Source organism: Tenrec ecaudatus, chromosome 12 (assembly GCF_050624435.1).
Source record: "Tenrec ecaudatus isolate mTenEca1 chromosome 12, mTenEca1.hap1, whole genome shotgun sequence".
NCBI classification, from domain to species: domain Eukaryota; kingdom Metazoa; phylum Chordata; class Mammalia; order Afrosoricida; family Tenrecidae; genus Tenrec; species Tenrec ecaudatus.
This window is the reverse complement of record NC_134541.1, coordinates 37660538-37667568: the sequence shown is the minus strand read 5'-3', so window position 1 is coordinate 37667568 and position 7031 is coordinate 37660538. Positions and strand designations below refer to the sequence as shown.

The 7031-nt window shown below is 41.3% G+C and overlaps 1 pseudogene; it reads right to left on the bottom strand.

The window, feature by feature from the left end:
- Nucleotides 1–1601: 1601 nt before the first annotated feature.
- On the bottom strand, nt 1602–3845 carry LOC142422634 (glyceraldehyde-3-phosphate dehydrogenase-like; annotated as a pseudogene).
- Between the last annotated feature and the right edge of the window lie 3186 nt (nt 3846–7031).

Sequence of the window (7031 nt, the reverse complement as noted above, 5' to 3'; positions counted from 1 at the left end):
CATTAGAAAGTCAGGGAAAAAAGAAAAGACCACGGTGAAGTCAGAAGAGACTCCGAACTTGCTCTTAGTAGAGCAGCTAAAGCAAGCAAAAGAAATGATGATGTAAAAGACCAGAACATAAATTTTTTTCTTGTTTTTTTTTAAATTTATGAGCTCAGTCTTTATTAGACACTAGAGAAGTCTTTTCACTGCTTCATTATAACATCTTAAACAACATTTATTTGGTCTCTGCTAAAATAAAATGAGAAATTTGAAGGTACAGTTTTCATGCCCAAGGAAAAGAAAAACGATAATACCAAGATTATGCAGTTCACTGGCATTCAGATTAAAAACATCATGAATAATTTTTATTTTGGAATCCAAAGTGTATTTAAATTTCAAGTTAAAAATTAAGCCTACTTACAGATGGTTCGGTCTGTCTCATTTACAGTGTTTTACCAATTGGTTTTTCCTTCGGGGATTTCTGATTAACCTTGATGTGCTTTAAAATTGTTCAAACTTAAAAAAAAAAAAGAGGACCTGATGCAAAGGGCTTAAGTGGAGAGCAAATGCTTTGAGAATGATTGGGGCGGGGAATGTATGGATGTGCTTTATACAATTGATGTATGTATATGTATGGATTGTGGTAAGAGTTGTATGAGCCCCTAATAAAACGTTTAAAAAATTGTTCAAACTTGACCAGGGCAACAAATCTACAGTGTCTTTTTATTCAAAGGAAACAATGTTTGTATTTTATAAAGCTTCTTTTAAAAAATACTTTCATTGGGGGCTCTTTACATCAATAGTCACAATCCATACATTCATCCAGTGTATCAAGCACCTTTGCACATTATTTCCCAGCATTCACTTGACTTGAGGTTCTGATATCAGCTCCCCATTTCTTCCCCCTTCCATCCCCCACTAGCCTTCCCTCATGAACCCTTGATAAGTTATAGATTATTATTTCCATGTCTTGCATGTCCTCCATCACCCCTCACCCACTTTTCCATTCAGAGCAGATATTTTCAAATGGCAACTTGAGAAGAAAAAATCAAATATTATAATGAAATGCGAAAAGACTTAGAAAATCAGAAAAGGAAGGATGTAGTCAGTATATCTTAAACGGAAAGAACTAAAGAAAAATTCAAGCCTCAAGTTGCAATATTAAAAGAATCTGTGGGAAAAATATTGAATGGTGCAAGAAGAAAAACTTATTAGTGGAAATGCTTTCTAAACAAGAATTTTTCTTTTATGTTTAGAAAGATGTTCAAGGGAATTAAAATATTAGTTGAACTTTTGCTATCTCTAATTAGAATGTTTCCAAAATCCTAACAGATATTTTGTGTGTTCTTTGCATTCTCAAAAAATAAAACTTAATTTTCTAAGTTTGCATTAGCATTAGTCACCTTATTTAGGTTGGGTTTTTTGTTTGTATGTTCTGGGCACAGTGTACTTCAATAATGATACATGACAAGGCTGGGTTTTCTCTGCCTTCTCCGGGGCTCTGAATGGAAATGCTCAGGAATGGTATGCACTCAGTGTTGGGCCAATGAGTTTCCAGCAGCTCAGGGCCTCTCTCTTCTCTCTGGTGCCATCACAGGGGCTGGTGGTCCAGGGGACTCTTATTCCTGGGAAGCCATGTGGACCATAAGGTCCATCACTCTATTCTTGTTGCCCAATTCACTGTCGCACTAGGGAATACACTTCACAATATCAGTCCCGGGGTCAAAAATGAACAGATGGATGTCATTGCTGAAGTTCGATGAGACAACTGGGTCTTCAATGGGGCTCAGGGTGCTGATTAGGGAACCATCTAGGTCTTCTTCATCTGTGTGTGTGTATGTGTGTGTGTGTGTGTGTGATCATGGCAGCTTTCTCCAGATTGCAGGTAAGATCCATGACCATCACATTGGAAGTGGGGATATGGATGGCCATGCCAATGAGTTTACCATTCAGCTCAGGGTAACCTTGTCCATGGTCGTGTCAGTGCCAGTAGATGCAAGGAGGATGTACTCAGTGGGCCCATGGCCATCACACCAGTTTCCCAGAGGGGCCATCCACAGTGCTCTAGGTAGCAGTGACGGCATAAACTGCAGTGATGAGTCCCTCCACGGGGTCAATGTTCTCATGGATGACCCTGGCTGGGGAGGCCAAGCAGTTGATGATGCAGGAGGCATTTTTTCTGACAATCTGAAGGAAGTTGTCATACTCCTTGTGGTTCACACCCATCACAAGCATGGGGATATCAGCAGAAGGGGCAGAGATGATCACCCTTTGGGGACCCCTTTTCAGTGAGCCCCAGCCTTCTCTATGGTTGTGAAGACACCAATGGACTCTGCCTTATACTTGGCACCAGCTTCATCCCAACTGATGTTGGTGTGATCTCACTCCTTAAAGATAAAGATAGGCATCTCAACGATGATAAGCTTCCCATTCTCAGCTTTGATGGTGACATTGAATTTTCCCTGGGTGGAAGCATACTGGAACATGTAGACCACGTAGTCAAGGGCACTGAAGGGGTCATTGATCACAGCACTGTTCCCTTTGCCAGAGTCAAAAGCGGCCCTGGTGATAATGGGGACAGATCCATTTACTCGGACTTTCACTATCGAGTCTCAGGGATGTACAAGAAGATGCAGCAGTCGGTCACATGAAGAGGAGCAAAGAGCCATAGCATACGTTTTTGATAAGATTTTCATCATTTCTGTGTTCATAAGCTATCACTAAACATGAACAAAAGTCATATAGGTAAGATACTTTTTTAAATGTTCATTTTCCATAAAATTTTAATAAATTGGTCCAAAGACCTCTTCAAATCAAAAAACAACCCAGGGAGAAAGTTTTGCAAGCATTTACAGTGGTCAAACAATGGATGAGCTTTTCTCTAGTTTCTAAATTTTGTTTATTGCATATGGATTGCTTTTATATTTTAAAAGTGTATTCAATTACCTATAATATTTTGTATTTTAATGGGAGGAGGAGTTTAGTGTTTTTTTAACTAAATTAAATGACACTCTTCTAAGAATACACGTTAGTACTGAATGCCTGTGCATTTACCATTGTAAATATTGAATTCAGCAGTGGCAATAACATAGGTGAATTATTTGTAGTTTATTGCAAATGTTTATTTTCAGTCAAGACAATGCTTCTAAAAATGCTTCTTGTCCTTTAAAGAAATGCTACTGCAAGTTTCAGTCATCGAAAATTCTTTTTCAAGTAAATGTGTTCTCCTTAACATGTTAATCTGTAAGCAATACGCCACTGCCACTTGAAGACATATCTGGATGAAAAATCCTTGATACAGGAGAGTGGAGAGCTGGGGGAGGGGGGATTTATTTTATACATAAACATATATTAAATGGCTCTGTTTTTTTAAGAAGGCAGCTTCCCTAATATTCCTTCCTTCTTTCCTATCAGAACTAGACAAAAACTTAAGAATTAGCTCATTTAACCCCATAACATTATGGAGATGGAAGACTTTCTATCTAGTTAAGTAGTTAATTCCGTATTGTTTGGAGGGGCTAAGCCACCACCACCTACCACGTGATTAATCTTCTCAAATCTCAAGTGACATGAGTTAGAGCCTTTACATTACTCTTATCGAGCGGAAGCTGTGCCTTCACCAGCCCAAGAGGTGGACTGTGCCAGTGGTCACCATCCTTCTAAATTCCAGCCACACACTCCCCACTGTCCGATTCTCCCACGCTCTCAATTTCCCCTCCCTCTTCCTCCTTCCTGCCTTCACATGAAAAAGATTCCTTGAATTTCTCTTATGATCCAGGCACACAGTGATAGTGTTTGTGGTCCCTAGCCTCACAAACCTTACCATCCAGAAGGATGGAGACACTCCTTTTAAAGCTGTGCATGATGATATGACAGCAACCAGCCACAGGCCATGATGTAAACTAAAATTAATGGAAAAGAAACAAAATTTAAATGCCCGTCTCTCACATTAGCCACAAATCAAATGTTCCGTAGTTAACGGTGTAGACACAGAACATGGACATCCAATCAGAAGGTTCTGTTGGCACTGCTGGTCTAGAGGGGACAGCTAGAAAATTAGGTTCTTGGTACTATAATAAGGGTTGTGGGAAAGTGTCAAGGAATAAGCTTTTCTTCCATCCGCATAAGAATTTCTGGCTGTCTCTCGGCCTTCTCCCCTTACCCTGTCTCTTCTTGGCCTTCCTCCTCCTTTGTTCTGACCTTGCCATGGAAGCGTGAGTCCTCACATCCCAACAGACAATGAAAAAGCCAGCTCCTCCACCCTGCCCACTCCACTGGCAAGTCTTTTCTAAATCCATCGGCTTAGTACTTGCCCATTCAAAGTAAAAGACTTCCAACAAAGATTCTAGAAGAAGCTTTTTGTCCTGCACATGACCCCGTGATCTCTAATGCCAAATGAGCAGGTCGGGTCTGAAAAGGTGGAAGTTGATTAGGTCCTTGAAAGGCTTGCTTGTTTTGAGCTGCTCCAGCAGTACAGAAATCTCCTCTGTGTGGCTGTACTGGCAATCGACTAATTATGAGATCTGTTTACTTGCTGCTTTTTAAATATTCTAATCATCCTTCCAATGTTCTTAGAGCCAAGAGTTAAGTCAAACACAGGTGCAGAAGCGCTGACACAAAAGAAAAGAAATCATATCCAAGATCAAGTGAGAAATCAGAGCCTCTATGGTTTGCTTATGTAATGGCTGTTATCATGTTCATAATGGACACACCAGAAGTAAACATGTGACTGCAGGAAATCCCTGTCGGGGTCACTTGTGCTTGGGGAAACCAATTGGACAGTAAGAAGTGCATTCCAAAAAAAAAAAAATTTTTTTTAAGCAAGGAGTGTAATTACATTAATCTCTGAACAGCAAATAAGGAAAAGCAGGCCTTTGGAGGCATAATTGCTTTTAATATCATGTGTAACTGATTATTTAAACTACCAAATCAATTACTGATACATAAAGCCTTCAGAATGCTTCCACACCTTTATATCAAGACAGCTCAATGGCAACATCAAACCAAAGCAGTTTTATTTGGGCCATTTCATTGCATAACAAAACTCCTTTAAAAAAAAGCTTTCATTGTGAATTAGGTGAAAGTTTACAGAGAAGACCATCCATTTTGTATTCAAACGTTCTTAACCCTCTGATTTCAACACATCCATTGCAACCCCTTCAATGTACTGTCACTTCACCACCTTCCTCCCTGCGCTCTTTGTTTCTGTTCCTCCTTTCCTAATCCTTGGTCCTTTGTCGTTGGGTAACTGCTGCCAGTTTTGTGTTAAATGGTTAAATATTCCAACACAGTAGTAAGTCCAGTTCCAGCCCTGAAACATGACTAAAGACATGGGGGTCCCACTAGTCTCGATCTGCTCAGCAAGCCAAGTATTGGCTATGCTCTTGAGTTCTGTTCCACACGTTTCTCCCACTCTGTTCAGGACCATCTAATCCAGTGGTTCTCAGCCTTCCTAAGGCCGTGACTCTTTCACAGTTCCTCATGTTGTGGTGACCTCCCCGCCCCTAACCATAAAATTATTTTTATTGCTACTTCATAACTCATTTTGCCACTGTTATGAATTAGGCAACCCCTGTGAGAGTCATTCAACCCCCCACAGGTTGAGAACTGCTTACGGGTTCTTTTTGAAGATCCCCAACTCAAAATCATTTTGTCCATTAGAAGAATTGTTGTTAATACAAAGTTAGCGCTGGTCACTCTAACCAGGTCTTGCAGAGTCTCTTTTTGCTTCTAAGATCGCGTCTGCACTGACTTGCTCCATGCCCAGAAGCTGACTTATGCAAACTACAATAACAGGCCTCATTGCCCTCTGGGTGCTGCTTGGATTCCACCAACGGAAGAGCTTTAAGGGAGGGAAAAGGGAATAGAGTGGGATTGGGGTAGTGTTTCCTCCCGTGGGGGGTTGGTTAGCAGTAGATGCAGTTCTCTGTTAAAGACCACTCACAGCACCCTTGTGGGTTTCCAAGGTGGTAAAGCTTTACAAGAATACAAAAGTTCATTTTCTCTCCCTCAAATGTTTTTATTATTGTTGTTAGGTCCCATTGAGTTTGTTCTGACCCATAGTGACCTTATGCACAACAGAACCAGAACAAAACACTGCCCAACCCTGCCCCATCCTTACAATTGTTCCTATGTCTGAGCCCATCATTCTAGCCACCGTGTCAGTCCATCGCATTGAGGGCCTGCCTCGGTTTCACTGCCCCTCCACTTTACCAAGCATGATCTCCTTCTCCAGGGACTGGTCTCTCCTGACAAGAATGTCCAAGGTAAGTAAGAGGAGAGCTTGCCATCCTGGCCTCTCCTGAGCCCTCTGGCCATACTTCTTTCACAACAGATCGGTTCGTCATTTTAGCAGTCCATAGTGTTTCAATATTCTTCGCCAGGACCAAAATTCAAAGGCACCGATTCTTCCTCAGTCTTCCTTAGTCAATGTCCAACTTTCACATGTATATGAGGTGATTGAAAATACCATGATTTGGGTCAGTCATAAGGTTTTCAGTGACTACATCTTCCAAAGTGGGCAGTCAATTGCTTCTTTGTTTTTGGTTCTGAGTGTGGACGCTCCAGTGAAACCTGTTCATTTTGAGTTCCCCTGCTGGATGTTGAAATATTAGTACCAGAGCTTCCAGCATCCCAGCAATACACAAGCTACCACAGTCCAGCAAATTAACAAACAAGTCGTCCCATAGAATGGCAGGCGGTTTCGAACTGCCGACCTTGTGGTTAGTAGTCCCATGTGTGGCCCACTATGCCACCAGTGTTCTCTAGGAGTTGAACTTGGCTCGAGGGCAGTGAGTTTTGGTTTTACCAGCTTCTGTCGGGCTTCTCCTCTCCCATAAACATAGGCTGAGCAATGACTACCAAGACTTCTTATTCTGCCCCTTTGGATCTAAGAGTAGATATAACTCCATGATGCTAATAACACAGGTGCTTTATGATCTTGTGCCGGTGTCCTTTAACTTGTTGAAACTTTACAAACAGTCCTGTCATTTCCACCTCTTCAATTCCCATTTGAAGATGCCATCTTTCCTGCTGACGGGCGGATGGAA